Source organism: Ptychodera flava, chromosome 1, assembly GCF_041260155.1.
Source record: "Ptychodera flava strain L36383 chromosome 1, AS_Pfla_20210202, whole genome shotgun sequence".
NCBI classification, from domain to species: Eukaryota; Metazoa; Hemichordata; class Enteropneusta; family Ptychoderidae; genus Ptychodera; species Ptychodera flava.
Window position 1 is genome coordinate 60294362 of NC_091928.1, and position 19596 is coordinate 60313957.

Below are 19596 nucleotides of genomic sequence, written 5' to 3' on the forward strand. Positions count from 1 at the left end.
GCTCAACGTGCATTCACGGTTGATACTCATGTACAATCATGATGTGTTCAATTCCGATGAAGATTCATAAGTCTTACTTTTGCAGTCTTTTTTCCGTACGATAATCCCGACAATACGTGTTACTGTTAGACGAGGTGGCCATTTTATGATAAGTTTCAATACTGCACAGCTACATAGCGTCACTATCGTGTGATCGAGGTACAGTCGCCTAGCTGCGAGGCCCGAGACAGAACCAGTCGGCTAAATCTCCACTCCCAAAAAAGAGTGGTTCAATAGCCGGCTAAGTTGTTACATTTTTCTGACTGAGACCTTTCAACACGTTGTAGAGTTCGTGAAGCACTCACGCACGCATGCTCACTATCATACATCGCACATACACACTTTATCGAAGCGAAGAAACGAAGCGTTGTTGAACGGGATACAGAAACTCTGCAGAGGGAGAAACGATCGTTGACATGAACAGTCAATGTACTTCAGCACGTAGTCCACAGATAGCGGATTGAGAAAATAAACGTGTCCCAGTAAATAACGGAATATTTATGTACATTAACTCGATATTAATCAAATTTCCAGCTCATCGCAAAAAAATGTATTGCAAAGATTAATTTGTCACTGACAAATACTGCACTGTATGGAAAAAAACAGTCTGTAGAATAGTTCAACTTCAAGTGGTACTACCGAGACAAACATTGTGTTGTCAATTTTGATTTCATTTCATAAACTTCATACTTCATCGAGTATCGTGTATTTCAGCCTTTGTGAAGCCATTTTATTGATATTTTCAATTTTTGTCTTGGCTTTGTTGTGGAACCTGTTGAATCGTTTCCGTGGACATGTAGGCACTAGGCCATGGTGCAAACATTCAGCGGCCAAATTATCGTTTCGAAGCAAACAGTTCTATCAAAGAAACACCATCGATTCTCTCTAGCAAGTTGCGTTAAATATTCAGTAAAATGTCACATAACGTTAAAAGTGTGACGGGGTCGAAGTGACTTGGGTACCTGGGGTCGACCAAAACCAGTGTGAATTACTGGGGTCAAAGCGGACAGCGGTCGGGATGACGTGTTCCCCAAGCGAGCTACCTTCAGAAGTCTGTTTCATCGCAAAAAAAACGTCAACTTTTAAAACCCGTCATTTATTTACTGATGTTATTCTCAGCATCACAAACATATACGCCTCTGCTATGTATCACAGCAAATAGTTATATTTGAGCGCCCTTAATGGGATCCTCGTTTTTTTGCGAACCCGGAAGTGTGTCTTGCTCAATGCATTTCCTTCCCATAGCGAGGGAAACTGCCCGTGTTCCCATGCTCCCATGCACCTTTTTCAATGCCAGTGCAACGCTATCTGTGCAAAATTTGTGGTGGTATGCTCCCGTGTGATAGAAAACCTCTCTTATTCTAACAATGACGTAGTTGACTTTGGACTTCGATTTCGTAAATGTGATGTCCATGCAGTGAGTTTGGGTTGGCGCGCTTATTTAAATAATAACACATGAGAGCGAGGGCAAGATCACGATTTATTGCCTGCCCAAGGGATGGTGGTCATGATCGAAATATTGATGATGCCTACGGCTCGGGCATCATCAATATTTCGATCATGACCACCATCCCTTGGGCAGGCAAAAAATCGTGATCTTGCCCTAGCTCTCATGTGTTATTATTTTTATTACACCGAACAAACTTCTTCGAGTACAGTTCGCCTTTCTGCATGAGTCCGGACCTCAGCGTAAAATGTTGTCAGTGCCAAGTCTAGGGTTGCCGCTGAAAGTTTGCCGATCTCCTCGGTCGCGTATCCAAATTTGTTGCTTGCATAGTCGCTGAACACAGAAATTGCATTCCTTGTTGCCATTTTCGTTCGTTTGCTGTTTACTTGCATCAAAATATCGTCTAACTGTGCCGGTGACAGCTCTGCATGACGTTTCGCAGCGATAGTAGCAAGTACAAGCGAACGACAATTTGTTATGCGCAGAAAGGATGCGCAGTAAGTAAAATGACGTCATCCATGTAATATCAAATGCAGAGGGCATCATCAAGTTCGCAGAGGGCATCATCACGTTCGCAGAGGGCATCATCACGTTCTTTACATGTCACGTGAGTCGTGTTTAACCAATGGCAGTGCACGCTGAATGAGTGAGGTGTAATAAAATGCAATCTTCGCCCGCCTGTGGTCCGATATCCCACATAAGGCATGAGACCACTAGAAAGATTACAAGAAACCCGTATTTCAACTCTGTTGTCATTTTTAGTTGCTTTCACTGCTTATCGGAGAGGTTTTTCCAGGATTGGAAGCCGTGGGAATGTAAATCTATATCTTTCTCTGTACTGCGCCCTTAAAGATCACCTCTAACTCCTGAAAACAACAGTAGAAATCAAAACCATGCGGTCCATTTGCAAGCAAGAGTTCAAAGATCATTTTCTGCATGCGGGAAAATTTGGCCACCGATGAAATTTTTTGTCTCAAAGCGTTAAAGTTGAGTATGCGAAATCTGTATTGCTGGAAGCCTTTTTGTTTGCCAAGGACCTAAAAGTGGGCCACCTGATTGGCCCACACGATGGCATAGTGTACATTGAAGATACTATGATATAACATTATCGAAAGTCATTAACTAGTTTTATTTCAGCCAATTCCTTATTTGCATATGTAATGAACATTTCTAATTAGGATATATATATCTGAATTGACTCAACAAAGTTGATAAATCTTGCTACATATATTTCAGATACTATAATACATGCTATTGAAATTTGTGAAGAATTTTTGCTTCAGCCAATTTCTAATTTACATATTGATGAACTTTCTTAATTAGCGATATTTATCTGTATTGACTTGACCAAAGTTGACAAAACTTGCTATGTACATAAAGATACTATGATACAAGATTATTGAAAGTCTTTTGACATTTTTTTCAGCCAATTCCCAATATGCATATTTAATGAACCTTCCAAATTAGGGATATATACTGGCATTTACTTGATAAAAGTTGGCGAAACATTCTGTGTACATTGATCATTATACCGGGTTATAACAGTATTGAAAGTCATTTGCATTTTCATGTCAGCTAATTCATAATTTGCATAAATAGCTAACAAGCTTTTACGGTTTGGCATATAGAGCTTGAAGGACTTGACCAAAGGCAATTACACATGGATATTGTGATACAATGACAGTACTCGAAGAAATTAATTATTTTTATTTCAGCTAATTACATATTTGAATACTTAATGACCTTTAGAATTGATCTGTGGTGAATTCATTATGTTGATCATAACACTTTAAATGTAGCAAAGCATGTAGCAAAGGTTCAAACTTGCACATAAATGCAATATATAATGAAACACGTGAGCAATTTTCAGTTCATATCTGGTTGGTATATGGAGATAACTATGGCAGCAAAGTCTTTTGCCAAAAAGTCATGTGATAATGAGAACCTTAGATCTCAATTTTACAAATACGCCCATAACTCATTAGCTTAGTGCATATCTGTTTCTATTATTGCACATATGTACTGATATGTTTCGAAACACACTCATTCCTGCTGCGCAGCTATATCAAGGGTTTTGCAAACTTTAAAGGCTTAGACGGTAATACAAATTTGCAAGGTCATTGACCCTGTCGTTTTTTAGAAGAAGATTACAGCTTAGCTGCAGTCATATATTATTATTGCCAAATGAGATTCGAAAGGGCTCGTCTGTTAAAGAATGACAATTACGGGACTAAATGCACATCTTGATTTAGAAAACCCACTGACGCTAATTATAAACGACGAAATTGTGAAATGAAAAAATCAAAAACTCAAAAGAGGAGAAAAATTCAAACAAATAAAGAAACTGAAATGTATACAAAAAATAATTCGACAAACACCGAAACAGACTGTCGATTCTATGTATCACTTTGGCCACTCACTATCTTCATTGTCCCTTAGGACAGCACACCTACATGGCTAAGGCATTGTATGGAAATTATAAGGCAAGAGGTGGTCGTAGGGAAGGGAGCCAGTGCTTTCCAAATGATGCTGTGCAAAAAGTAGTGACCCTTGGATAGTGTTTGCAAGAAACAACGATCACCATCAATAACTTTTAGGGGCCCAAGCAGGCTGGTGCCCCTATTGTTATTGCTCGAGTTCCACTTCTTCCTCTTCTTATTCTTCCGCTGGTTTTTTGTCGACATAGATATCTTAAACCGCTGAACGAAAACTTCTCAAACTTGCAGAGCTATTACGCACGAATGAGTACTCGTGCTCGTGACCCTTGAAAGTTTGATTAGTCATGTGACCTGGTGGCCATATTTGATTTTCTAAAAACTTAAATTTTGCTTCTCCTGATGACCTAGGGGTCTCGCTAATTTGATTATTTTTATATAGCAAGCATGACCTGAGATCCTATGAATTTGCGAACAAAACCACGGGCGGCCACGTGACCAATACATTCGTATTGGATTTTCGAAAAGTACCAATTTATCTTTAAAAGTCTTCTCAAGAACCAATTAAAGATTGAACTGAAAGTTTATTCGTGTCATCCCTAGTAGTAGCACTTTCAAATTTGCGAAAGGCAATTGGATCGGTCACGTTGTTTGGCCACCATATTAGATTTTGCAAAAATTCAAATTTAAAATTTAAAAATCTTCTTCTCCGTACCTAACATACCGATTGAACTTATATTTTTCTCATGCAATCCTTAGTGCAAAGGGCATTTGGACTGGCCACGTGGTTTGGCGGCCATATAGGATTTTTCGCAATCGCAATTAATCTTTTAAATTATTCTCCTCCAGAACCAAAGCACTGATTCGATTGAAATTTTACTCGTCTCATCCTTAGTGCAACCACTTTTAAGTTTCGGAAGGGCACTTGGACCCATCGTGTGGTATGGCGGCCAAATTGGTTTTTGAGAAAAATGTATGACTATCATACGAAACCTACAATAACCATGAAATGATGTTCAGAATTCTTTACAAGAACCAAAAGACCATTGAAAACTCAATTTTTGCACATAGTATCATTATTGCAAGCACCTGGAACCAGGGCAACTGCTTAGGCCCCGTAACACCACTGCTTGCAGCTTTAATTTTATTTGACATTTCTCATTTGACCTTCGAAATTTCAATGAATACTTCTTCTATACAAATAATAAGCTTTATGCAAAGTTTCAAGTAATTCGATGAAAGAAGTATTAAATTTAACATCATAATATGCCTAGCTCAAACATGGTCATCTAATTGGCCGGATCCAGTGTTATATTCTCAACAAGAAGACCTGTGTTGTATAGACGATCACAACTTTTCCCAGCAAAGCTTTAGACATGGTGGGTATGGCTGATATGCAAGTCGGCCATACCCACAATGACTATTAAAATTCGTGAGTAAACTTTTTCGTTCACGCACATACTCAAATCGATTTGAAATCTGGGGAATGGCTATTACATCATATAAACAACCCCACACGTTGGCAGTGTTTAAAAATATTCTTTGTAAGACAGTTGCGATTCCGAATTAAGGAAGACAAACTGTGTTAGTGTAACAAATGTCCCTGCATGTAATAATAACACTTACGTTCATCAAGCAGGGAAAACTATGCAGACCTAGCAAAGTCATTTGTAACGACAATCGAAACAGAGTGAGCATGTAAAGGCAAAAATATTCACAATTCGTGCAATATAGCAAAAAGGTACTAGCTCTGCTTATGGCTCCATGATCGTAGCGAAGGACTAGCCATGGAGGTAGAAGAGAATTATTTTACCTTCATTGACTAGCATACGCCTGACCGAAAACATATAACCACGGCGGTTACTACTCATATGAAGTCGAAGGGAAATTCTGTCTCGGTATCAACCCTACGGCCGGTATCAGTCAAGATTAATCGGCTATGACTGCGCCGTAGCCGTATCAGCCCTGTCACCAGAGAGGACTTGTGCGCGTGTAGACTCCAAAGGGGTACAAAATTTGCAGCTACCTAAGTTCGTGTACGGTGATCCCTCTATTGTGGTGGAGGGTACAATAGTGTAAGGAATATGTACAGAGACGCACAGAGAGCAAGGTAGATATCACCTACGTTGACAGAAGTCCACGGTTTAAAGACCGAGAGTAGTCTAAAATGAACTCTCCTTTTTAATTTTTCTGAAGCATACTACATCAACTGAACTGCGAATCCTCTTTTGAAGACATATTCACACTCACTCAGTAAAGCAACATTAAACTTAATGCCTGAGTGAGTAGATCATGCCAAGATATACCATGAAATACTGAAACAAATTCTCACAAAAAATAATAATCGCATACAAAAGAAACAGAACATAAAAGAAAGATTACTGAAGGCAAGACTAAACAAACAAATGACAGCAACGACATGGTAACAGTGTCTTCCACTCAAGCTTCAACCATGGACGTAAAAAATTTACCTCCCTGCTTTTAACAAATCAAAACATTGGTATCCTAATAACACTTTAATAAGCAAAGCAGTCGAACATGATCTATATGAATTGCATAAATCAAGTCACTGATATAGGATCTGCTCAGGGTTCCGAAACGAAAGCGTCAAAGCAAAGGATCACAGTGTCTTAGACATAATATGTCTGATTCGTCTTCCCTGGTTAATGGCTAATGCCTAATACCTGAACATCCGTCCTGCACTAGTCCACAATCAGAACATACAACAGAACGTCAAACCACACGACCCAAACATAATCTAATACTCGATGTGTGGAGCCGCGTTCCCCTAGTTTAATTGTAATGTGTCATTTTCGTGTGTTCGCTAAATTGTTAATGAGACTTCTAATTACAATGTTGCTTTCCAAATTACCCACCCAACCATTTTAAAGGAGATATAAAGATGGCAAGAATAGTCAAGTTTGATTAATTAGGTTCAAGAATATATATCTCTTATTGGCCCTGTGCACTGAGATGTCTCGAAACCAGGTAATTGCTGCTTTGCAGCTATATTATTGTTTGAAATTGAATTTACGTCCTAACTAGAATTCATTTGTCATCAATAAAATGATTATAGTCTTATCACATGCATATACGGTATTTGCCAAACAGAATTTCGTTATTCTAGCATGTCGTGGGAGTAAGACAACAAGCTGCAGTCGACATATAAAAACAAAACCAACTTGATTCATTTGTCAAATGGTACAACTAATGTCCCTCTATACAAATATGGAAGTCATCGTGTTTGCTAACCTTTCTTATGTGTATCTCAAAAGCGAAAATAGGTGTAATATTTACCTTCATTTTCAGTATTGATTGTACTTGTACAGAGAGAGTTATTATTTTATATCAGGTACTGGTTTCATCCTAGAAGTAAATATTCCAAACCCACACGCGCGCGCACACAAACATATTATATATATATATATATATATATATATATATATATATATATATATATATGTGTGTGTGTGTGTGTGTGTGTGTGTGTGTTTAATATATATATATGTGTGTGTGTAATATATATATATATATATATATATATATATATATATATATATATATATATATAAACAGATTACTTCAAATACAAAGTAATGAAATCTATTACATAAGTTTCATGCATCCAGCCATCCTCAGATAGAAGTGAAGGATTACTAGCTTGACACTCTTATATGATTCGGACGAACCATTCTATTTGTCGATAAATTTTAACCCACCAGTAATGTTTGTTCTATCTTTTTGAGGGGTGCGGTTAGGATTTCAAAGTTATAGCAAATCAGACAAAAAAGTATTCATAAAATTCTTTGCTTTCATTCCACCCCTTCGTTCACAATAACGACACACGTCTTGTTACATTTTGTAGGCTAGAATGCGCCCCAGGATAGAGTATAGCATGTACAATACAAATAAATGGCCACGCCTTCTGAATATCTACGCTAATTGACGAAAACATCCAACAAACAAGCACAGCACGCACAAGGGCGAACTGGCAAAGTTTGGCATTAAAGTTTGGCATTGAAGTGCGTAGGGCTTCATCGTCCCTTGAAAGTAAGCATTATCATTCGATAACAACAGGACGATTACATTATTTGACTGAAACTTTAAAATGACAATATAATGTATCGTATAACATTCTAGCCCTGCAGCCACACAAATATTGTTGCTGAGTGTTTGGCGTGTACTGTTTTCTTTGCCATTTTGTTGTTTGTTTGTTTGATTGTGTTCCATTATACGGTGATTTGGCAATTCATAAAACGAGTGTGCCATGGCAAGACGAAGCCGGATTGGTATCCTTTGATGCTTTGTTTCGGAACCCTGAGATGTCTCTTCATCAGTCGCTTGAGTTAATGTAGTTTTTGGTTTGCGTTTGATAGGTTTACATTTCTACAAATATTGTTCAGAATGTCTTGTTTTAATTTGTTGTTGCTTGTGTTCAAGATGCTTTCATCGTGTCCTTGGTGTTAGTTTGTTTGTTTATGAGGTCTTCAGTCCACCAATGTATCCTTTATGTTGTTGTTTCTTCTTTTTGATCGAGTTTCGTAATCTTAGAATTCGTGTTTTTGATCAAGATATGTTGCCCACCATTCGCCAGACTTTTCGTAGTTCTAGGTTCATGTTAGATTGCTGTGCTCTTCTAATAGTGTTGTTAGTTTATATTTTGACGTGCTGAAGCTTGTGCAGGGGACGCTAACACTGTGTCGTTGCTTTCGTTTGTTAGTTTGTGAGGTCTTGCCTTCACTAGCGTGTTTTTTCTGGTTTGTTTGTTCTCGTTGATTGACTTTTGTAGTTTAAGAATACGTGTTGATCAAGATATATTGACCATCAATCGCTTGACATTATGTGGTTCTAGGTTCATGCTAGATTGCTGTGCTCTGCTTACAGTGTTGTTAGAATGTTTAAAAAGTGTTTAAAAACGCTGTCCCGGCTTGTTGGCATTGTCTGTGGTGGAACCTTGTGTCGAAGACGCTGTTAAAGTGTCGTTTCTGTTTGGTAATTTGTCAAGTTTTGCCTTCACTCATGTTTTTTATTCTTTTGTATGCGATTATGCTTTGTTGTGGAATGTCACATTTTGATTGGCTGTTTCTGAAGCCTTGAGACAGTGGCTCTGTTGGTAAATTTTAATCCAGTGGAAACCGTATATTTGGAACAGCCGATCGTTTGGTAAGACGATCTGAAGGTGCCAATCGCATCTTCCATTAGAGTAATAGAGTAAACTATGAATAACTAATAGACAGGGTGCAGAACGTCTTTTCAGGCCAGGCTGACGGTTTGCAACCCGTCAAATTCTGTGTGAGCGCAGAGCTGTCATGAAAGAAGACGTTTTGAAATGGGGGATTAACGAGGTCTAATTAATATTAACATTATGTCTCTCAAACTTCAGATCATTTACAGCCACATTAGCTTGTCTAAAGGGCACAAGCCGTCCCTTCACTCATACATTTGTGTTGTTGACCGCGATTATATTTAGTAATACTCAGATAAGTTTATCTAAACGCTTTGAAAATATGCTAATTTTTTCAGAAACCAGAAAGTTTAGTGTCATACACAATATAAAGTTATATTATCCATGTATTGTTTTCGTATGTAGTGCTATCGTAAAAAGTTTCCTCTTCACTTTTCGACCCAAACCCAGGCTAGCTTACAATATGCGTATATTTTCTATTTGCTCCGCCAACTACGTCATTCTTTCTCATATACTTTCTCTATTCTATTTCCCTGTTAGAAGAGAAAACACTAGCATTAACACGAATGCAAATTTATAAAGGTTTCCAAATTCAGCGATCATTTTCTTTTACTATTATGGTATACTACCATTAGTGTTGACAGCATTGTTTGCTCTGTTTCCTCTTAATGGTCCGTAAACAATTTTGACAGTTTTCCTTGCATCGCTCTGATTCGTTGCTCAGGATGGTTTGAACCATTCCATTTACAGGAAGGTTAAGTAAACTTGGTCAGCCACAAGCATAGAAATTTACTTTTCATAGCTTGTACTTCAAAAGATATATATCCTTTGAGCTAAAAGCCACGCATGTTGTCTCTCTTGATACATTTTGCAGAAGGCTAAAATGCTGAAGTATTCTAATGATCATAAACTTTTAGTTTGCCTAATAGCAGCACTTTCTGGTGTTGAAGTGATAACCTTTTACTTTCTTGAGAGGTAAAGTCCAATGTAATCCATTCCCTCTCATGTACACCAAACCCCTTTTTCAGATGGTTGCTCTCTTTTTACTCACAATTATTTACGCATGAAAACCCTCATTATGCGAGTGTATTGGTTCCTCTTATGAAATCTCTAAAGACATATCACTCTTCTGAGAATCAGTACACCTGAAGAGAGAGTGTCCCGAATAAGGTTGTCTCATTCGAGATCTCGCCCTATTATCTGACTCAGCTGAAAGCGCTGGTAAGTTTCAGCCTCTATGTGACTTAGAATGAAAATAATCCTACCTGTTGTTTTCTACTGTTGTCTTGAGAAGAGTGTGAATGCATTATTCACGAAATATGCATTTTCGATTTCAATGTCTACAGTAGCGCGTTTTTTCAGAAGGTTGCAAAATTGACCGAGAGCTAAAAACAATCCATCGATAGGGAAGACATCCGTCGGGCGATTTTAATGTTTGTCTGATATTTGCTACGATGATCAAATAGTAAAAGCTAATATTTTTCATTGCTGATACCGTAAAACATACAAACTGACGAAACCTAATGGGCTGGTTTATCTTGATATTGAAACAATGTAGCATCCAAAGTATTTCAGACTTGCCATCACCTTATTTTTGCAAGCCGTCAATGGCATATAACATAATTCCAAATGTAGCCAGAGGTCTAAAGCTGCAAAGCTTGCACCTAATAACGTAACAACCCATCGTAATTGATATTTTTGTTCCACGCAGTATGCTGACTAGGAATAAAATGATAATGTTGGATGTTTTATCTTCTATCTAAGGAAATTTTGATTTGTGTTCGTATTGCTGTAGATTAAAACAAAACAGAGGTGTTGGTGTTGGCTACTATATCAGCTCCCACTTAAGGCATACAATCACACATCACGTTGAGAGTATATTTATGAAAAGCGTGGATAGGCTCTTCTGGAAAGATATCTTCTATGTAAACAACGCATCGTTATAAATCGTTTTTTGGCAATATAATTTTAAGCTTCTCATCGATTCGATTTCCATGTTTCAATGAAGAAAACAAATGTTCTATTACTAACAGATAAGAGTATACATTATGCACGTTTTGATAAGATATACTTTGACTCAATGTTCTTCCAGACGTCTTTGACGGAATTTGTATTCTTGTCTCATATGTAAAATTTACTTCTTAAAGTCTAGGGTGTGAGAGTATAAAATCGCACTTCGACATAGCCTGCGCTATTGGCGGCGATAGGGTAAAACTTAGCATATTTAGAGAGACTGGCTTTTTAACATATTTGATCATTTTCGATTTTTGGAAGAAGTACTTTAATGACTAAAGATTGGACCTGTTAAACAAAGTTGTAAATGTGTACTCGTTTCTCGTGTTTTAAAAATTATCATAATTTTATCATTGTTTGAGAAATTATGTAGTGTGTGGTTGATTTGTAATAAGAGTATGTGGCTCTGAGCGTAAGGTGGGAAAGTCATGAAATTGCCTTCAAGATGGTTTTTGTCACACCATGGAATTCGGTTTGCTCTTTTAGATCAATTAAAATGTTCTAGAGGTGCCAACAATTGCTGCTATTGTTTTCATTTGCGATGCGTGAATTGGTCCATCATCAAATATAATTTATGATGTCATTGGAAGCATGCAGAATTCCTTATACTGCATGAAACCCCATAATAGTCACAGCTATTATCATACATGCTATGCCTGCATTGCCATTCTCCTATTGTTTTAGACAGCTACTGATATTGACCCGTATTTTAACATGTTGAAATACGAATTATATTTTCACTGTAATCGAACTACTTACAGCTACGCGTACGTGTGACCATTGCTGGAGTGCTTGAACTTCATTGGTATATGTACATAAAAGAAAGCTGAGAGAATAAGACAAATGTAATCCGAAATGTTTTATGATTGTGGCCAAAATTTTGTTGTTTGCAGTCAGTTCATGGGCAGTGCACTTAGGCACAAGTAAAGTTATACCGAACACATACAAACAAACGTATTGAAAATTTGTATCATTTGCCGACACCTGTCATCGTTCACGGCTGGTCCCATGCAGTGCAGTGTTTCATGTCGTCTACGCTGCTGAAGATTAAGATACCAGTTGGCAGAGCATAATGATAGAACCGCTTTACGACAGGTTTCCTGTTGATGAACTTGGTGAGCATTGTTGAACGTTAAAGGTTGAAGTGCACATAATATTTCCGATTTGTACCTGTCAGTGAGATTCACAGCTCATGATCGTGTCTGGTGGCACCGGTGCAGATTCCAGATATAATGTAAGATCTAGGGAAAGTCAAACTTTTGTTAAGGTTGTTAAAGGAAGTTTGGTTGTGTTTAAGCAAGCCAGGAACGAAAATATACGAGCAGACGACGGAAATACCTTTGAAATGTTTTATTCCTACAGTAACAAATTCACGAATAAGTTACGACACTACAGCTTGCGGTGTACTCACTTCAAGTTGTCTCTTATCCGCTCACAAAGCCCTTTCTAAGATGGTAAATTCGGCATATTTGACGTCTGGGGACATGTATAATTCGATTGAGATAAACTGACTGGTACGGTTATTATATCCACTGTGCATTCATAGATGTTGCAGAGCTGCTTGCTCTATGCCCTAAGCTTTTCATACTCGATCGAGTTAGAAATCGAACACTGGCGTGGTGCGAGTATTTTGACCCGATTTTGGCGTCCTCATACCTGTCATGCAGGGATGAGGGTATGTATAAAAACACGAAAACACACTCCAGCCTATGTTTTACGTCCATCGTCTTTTAAACTAAAAATAAATGTTCTTCAAATTGTGCAAACCTGTGTTGACATCGTACTGTTTAAATTGTTCGCTTTAAAAGTGCTCCATAAACCCTCCTTTGAAGTTGAAGTAGAATGGCCCAATAGCGGAATAATGTCAAGAACTCATACGGTTTTGATCACTCCTTAGCAACCAACTCTTTATAAGTACAGCCATGAGCAAGCAAGATGGATTTCAGTTGATTTCAACGCAAAGTTCGGAGCGTCCGTAGGAAAACAGTCATAACTAAAGTATTTATGTATGATAAGGGGTTAGTACACGAATTTTGGGCGATACCGTGTCGTATTCTCGTGATGTGTAATGGCGGAATAGTAAATATACAAAATAAATACATTCAAGAATCCAATAGGCAACACAATTAGCGAGCATTCGGCTGTATTATTGTCGTTTGGTGCACTATTATGCGAATGCTTGTATTGTTTAGTTGAGGATACACTAACAATATCTCAAATTGGCAATTATTCAACGCGACCCTGGTCTATAAAACACAGAAGACAAATAAAGGGTTAATCATTATTTAGTAATCCTTCGGCATTCTAAATCCATTTCCCATAATCTTGTTCGTCAATGCAGTCACCTGTCATGGTTTGTTTTATTGTTTGTTGTTGATTTTGTTGTTTCCTTTCGTTGTATATGAAATTTATATTTGACTTTCAGTTGCGCGATCCAAAGTCAATCACTGGTTAATGCTTAAACAACCTTGATGTGAAGCTATAAAATGCGTTTTCAAAAGTGAACTAGACATGCAGTTTAAAATCGCCCAGAATGTTCCACGCACAAAGGAAAAGGAACATTTGGGTTCCGACATTCATATAAACTCTGCACGCTAAAAGGTTAAGTCTAAAGTATATGAATCGAAATATCGATGTAAAATCATAAGTACAATTATTTCGCAGGTTTCTATCCAAAAATATACTGTTTAAATAGAGGACATATCATCCGTGAACAGTAACGACAGAGGTATTTCGTTCATCATCAGACTGTTTCCCAATATCATATCAACGAAACATAATTGCAGTAATGTAGTGGTATCCTACTTCAAAAATTGTTGCATTAATAAATTACGCGTAATTCAGTGAAGCAAAATTCAAAGTATAGCAAGATTTTGTCAAAAGATAATTACGCCTCGCATGTATTACTGTTTTGTGCTTTATCTTTGCATCTATGAAAATTAACCTTATTCTCATTTTATGTAGTTTTTGTAACTGTAAATATACATTTTATTGTTATCAGGGTTTAATCAGAAGAAAATTTTATTGAATAATACCGACGTTTCTCAGACTTGTCGGTATAATTTAACAACATTTTCTGAAGATTGGAGATCGATTGAACTACCTCGCTCTGTACTGTACACGTCTGCTATGGTCTGTGTGTTCCCAAACTCCACTCATAACTTCAAAATTGTAGATGGACTGACTGTTTTCACAATACTACGATAAATTTCATTTGAAATTTTGGCAGCGCTGACTGTATCATTTTATTCACGTGACATCATGTACATAGTCCAAAGTAAATTCATAGTTATCAGTTTTCTGATGTTTGTAAATACCTGGAAGATAAGCGTGCCATTCTGTAAAATGTTTTCAAAGTTCATCCGCCACTCTGTGAACGATTCTCAGGCAAGAACTGCCATCTCTACCCGAGCACATCCTTATGCTGATCATACTTTAACATTTTCCACCAAAGAACTACATATGAATTTCCATAATGTAATCTGGCGCCCTCTGAAGAGGATAGTTATTTCTTATCTTCTATAAACATTTGAAATGAATTTGGACTTGGGGTTGGTTTGAACATAGAGCTAAGTTAAATCTAAGGTCCGAAATTTAATAAGAGCAAAAAGATTGACCATTTTATGATACAAATGCAGCGAATTTCCAAAGGCAGTGCAATCCACAGCAAAAAAGCGCATGCCGAAAAAGGTCTCTGACTGGAAGATTTAGTAAAATAACCGCGAGGAGGGAATAGACGCAATTTCTAGAAGATCGCAGATCCTTGGTTGAAAATGCAGGTCAATCAAATCGTTCAGATAAACAATGCATCATCTCTGACAATCTTAAAAGAGGTCAATAAATTTTGCAATGCATACGAGCTGTCACAAATCAGTTCACCATGACGATCATTTTTCCCGATTCTTGTTTTTTAGCAACGAAGTTGCCAAGCATGGGTGCAAACTACAGCTATATTGGAACAAGACAAGGATAACCAGAGAGATGGTTTTGACTAATACAGACAACCGCAATACAACAATAACCCTCAAGTCAGACGAAATCACTTGCATACATACTCCTGGGGTAGTAATACACTGTCCCTGCTTAAGGACGTCGACGGCGATAAGAAGTCGGAGGCGTGCTGCACAGCATTTGCAAACTACGACTTTATAGTTAAACTGACGGATGGTGGTAAATTCAACATATTTTCGCCCGAAGGTAATGAAGTTCGCGATGAATGGAAAAAGAGACAAAACTAAGAAAAAGGCCATCAATAATATGCCACAAAAACGCGACGTCGAACACTCACTTTTACTGTAAACATATGACAAGGAAGATAATTCTTTAAAGCTCGTGCCTCTGATGTCTTGTACTACCCCTTGAGGAACTGTTGTATCTACTGACGACAGAAGTACCCGCAGACGTTCTTCAGCAGACATTCAGGAGATCTGCAAGGGAAATTTTCAGAGAGAGAGAGAGAGAGAGAGAGAGAGAGAGAGAGAGAGAGAGAGGACGTAGCTATTGATCTACTTGAAACCACAGAAATCTCTTCCAGGAAGACGGACGTCTGTGTACTGGTCACCTACACTAGCCTACTTTTATAGACATTTGTCCACTGGCTTCTAGATCAAGCTAATTTACAGTATAACAATTATCTTCTACCTACAGTTTATATGCACATTATACCTATTGGCCCAATATTCTTCCTTTTGACATTTGTATTGTCTCTACCATTTCACTGGCATGCTTTAAATTAGTGTTACCTTATTAGATAAAAATCATATAAACTCATAAATGTTACATACATACAAGTAAAAAGAATGCTTTCCATTGTTACTTTCTTTTATATTGGTTTCAACTACCTTTATATCTTATTCTTAGGTGAGTTGATTACAATATCTAAGTTCGACAAAATAAAAAATCTGAACAAAATAATGTTTCCATCCTTTTTTGTGACTATATGAATGGAACAAATCCCACTGCTTTTCTGTGTGAGATATTTCATGGAATGCAAGGATTTATTTGAAGCACCGATCCTCATTGAATTTACTACAAACGTTTAGTTACACTTAGAGGATATCGTCTTGATATGTATGAAGTGCACGTCATACTATATAATAAAAGCAAATTTCAATCAAGGAACCAAATATTTTCACACGTTTAATAGCCACGCCATGCCATTGAAATAGCCAAATAGCACAAGACGCAAAGTGGCACTTGACTGATTAGAATCGTCTGAGAATTTCAGCAAATATCGATTCTTAAAACACCATATTTGCCGCTTTCTTTTGGTCGCCCGGGTTGATCACTAAGTTCAAATGATTCCTCCTGGCAATATTCTGGTGTAAACTTATGAAATAAGCTCAATACTATAGAGATTTATCTTTCTCCTTAATTTGTGTTGCATCAGGTCAAACCCCAAAGAGAAACCTTTCAAAGCCTTTCACTTTACTTCATGGCAGTGATTTATTAGCAAAATGACACTGTTACCCTTTGCAGTATACCGTATTTGCCTAAGTATAGCCTCTGCTTATTTATAAGCCCCTCGTTCCCTTTTTGTCGGGTTTTAAAAATGCTGTATATCTACGTATGGGCTCGTAGCCTAGTCACAAAAATTTACAATCAGGAAAGTCACCTGGCTCTTTCTGTCGGTTAAAATTACTTCTAGAACCAAGAACCTAAATAAGTTAAATTACTTCTAGAACCCAAGAACCTAATAAAAGTTGTGAAAATAATGCAAAATTGAAGATTGCATGACCGTACCGAAAGGAAAATAGTCACTATAATCTTGCTGCACCCATTTTAAATACCGTATTCCTACTCTAACTGCTATTTCATTTTAAAGAAATTATGTCTCCATTTGTGAAAGGTTTTTACTTGTAACTTTTTTCGAATTTTACTCCTGCGATTTTGTGTTTACAAGATATACGATAGGATTCATCCTAAAAAGGGAAGTGCTTTACGTCCACCAAATGCATTTATGTTCAGTTCCCAACGAAAAAATAATTTTATTTCAAGTAAAGCTTTCACAAAATTTTCACGTCTGTTTCCAGAGATTGTTTGATTTACATCAGTCAAGTGAAATACTTTATCAATATGAATTCAGTGCATTGCATATATCGTGCTTCAAGTCCCTTTTCCGTATTTCCAGGTATAATCTTAGATATATGCTTATAGCGGGCACAAGACCACTAATTCCTTTCCCATAGGCCACCACAGTAGCGTTGAGCTCGATTTTCGATTCCTATTTTAAAACATTCAGCGGCACGAATCCTCTTAACAGGTGTTAGATCAATGTCAGCTTGACTACTGATTAATTTTTCGTGTGGGCAAGTCCACGGAAATTTTGAGATAGCGATGAAAATAGCGCCCTCAGTGGTGTTTTTGACAAATTTCAGGCTTATTGTTATGATTTCTATTAGCCCAAGAACTCCTCATATTACCACCAAATGCTTCAGCCATTATTCACAACAGTCTGCATTTTGATTCAGGCAGAAAAATATCTTTACAAAAATTCTTGACGTTAAAGTTCAAACTAAACAAGCATCCATGCAGATATCAAAACTTCAAGGTCTGCACTATTTTCTGCCGAACGGAAGTGAATTAGTGATCTTGTGCCAGCGATTGTTGGTCCTATCCTGTGTCAAAACATAGCCATACTGGTCAATTGTAAATGCCGCGATAATACAAAAAATCATCAACTTGCTAACACACTCGCATTATCGGTTTCGATTAAGATCCGCGGTGAATTAGGTGAATAGGACCTTGAGTGCATTGTACATGGATTTTGTGTTTATCAGCCCTTAGTTGTAATATTAGAAGTTTTAAACTTTCATGAATGTCTTGCAAATACTAAGAAAGCACGATTTAAATAAATCTAGAATACACCCTTGGCCTCTTAACTGTTGATATACCTTCTTGATTCAAGGTTACAAAAGTAGTAATAGGTGGCACCGTAGCCCTGCTAAATCTGCTGTGTGTTCCCGGTGTTACACCAGGCCTAGACTCTCTCACAGCCCCTCGCCTGCTTCACCTCTGACCATAATACTGCCCTCAGAGGGTGAGTCTAGCGAAGCTCGGCTCAGCGAGCCGGCGAAGCCGGCGAGGGGCTGTTAACAATTGTTCTTTCGATTTTATTTCGATTTTTTTGATTGGTTGTCAAAACTCCACCCATACTTTTTCCATTTTGCCTGCCATTGGACCAGCTTTCGAGACAGACATGCCTCCTATGAGATAACAAGTGATATCAGTGTTGGTAGCACACTACTTAGATATCTTAGGCTTGTACTATTACGCAATTACCGAAATAGATACTAACTTTAGCTGTTGTGCTATTATAGTCACTGGGGTGGAATGTTCATGGCTCAAAAAGTCTACAGTGAAGCGTTGAAAACGCCGGTGCATTGACAAAATTTAAATGTCACATCGGGAAGTTGTGAGACAAGCAATTTAATAGAAGCCCTGTCATCATGTGCCAATGGCAGTAAATTCAGTAAATTTATTAAAACATTTTCAGTATTTCAGCTGAATGACTGACTGACTGGTTATTTGCACATGACAATATGTTATAGATTCTAAGTTTTGACAGAAATATATAAATACAAATTTAGTAATCAAGCACTGACAATGATTGCTGATGACTAGACAGTTGTCGATATTGATAGTACTGGACGGTGGACCCATTAAATTGGAATTTTAACATGAATTATTTGCTAACTTTTGGACTGTTATGAAGTTGTGCATTAACTGAATTGGACCTTGAACCACAGGCGACCCAATAAGTTCTGACTTTTTCACACTGTTTTCTCTATCATTTTCTCTTCTTTCTTCATGCTCTGAATGATCGGAATAAATAAAATAAATGGTTTATATAACCTAACCTAGCCTCTGTGACTCTTTATTTATTTTACACTCCATTACAAGGACGTATATCTCTCATACACACATGCTGTAATTAATTAGTCAACACAACTAATTATGCTAATCCGTGGACTTATCAGGGATTTTACGGGTTGGTCAACATCGCGAAAGATAGGAATGGTTACTAAAACGCCCCTTTTTCATTAACATCACTATCTTTCCGATGTTGACCAACCTCTGATAAGTCCACGGATTAGCATAATTAGTTGTGTTGACTAATTAATTACAGCATGTGTGTATGAGAGATATACGTCCTTGTAATGGAGTGTAAAATAAATAAAGAGTCACAGAGGCTAGGTTAGGTTATATAAACCATTTATTTTATTTATTCCGATCATTCAGAGCATGAAGAAAGAAGAGAAAATGATAGAGAAAACAGTGTGAAAAAGTCAGAACTTATTGGGTCGCCTGTGCTTGAACTGTCTCACTCAGTGACTAGTCAAAATTTGCAAGGAAATGTTATGCAACGTTTGTATATTCTATATAACCAACACTTACAGTTGAGTAGACAGAACTGGAGTATCGAAGGACTGTCATTGAACAGAAAAGACGCAAATTTAAAGTATCCATCTCTGAGG

General features: G+C 37.5%; 1 long non-coding RNA gene across 1 annotated transcript in view; it reads left to right on the forward strand.

The window, feature by feature from the left end:
* The window catches only part of LOC139144771 (uncharacterized), an 83205-nt gene extending 67197 nt beyond the window's left edge, over nt 1-16008 (forward strand). Inside the window, exon 3 of the long non-coding RNA XR_011554857.1 lies at nt 15034-16008. This is a non-coding gene — a long non-coding RNA (uncharacterized lncRNA). The remainder of the gene's footprint in view (nt 1-15033) is intronic.
* The last annotated feature ends 3588 nt before the right edge of the window (nt 16009-19596 follow it).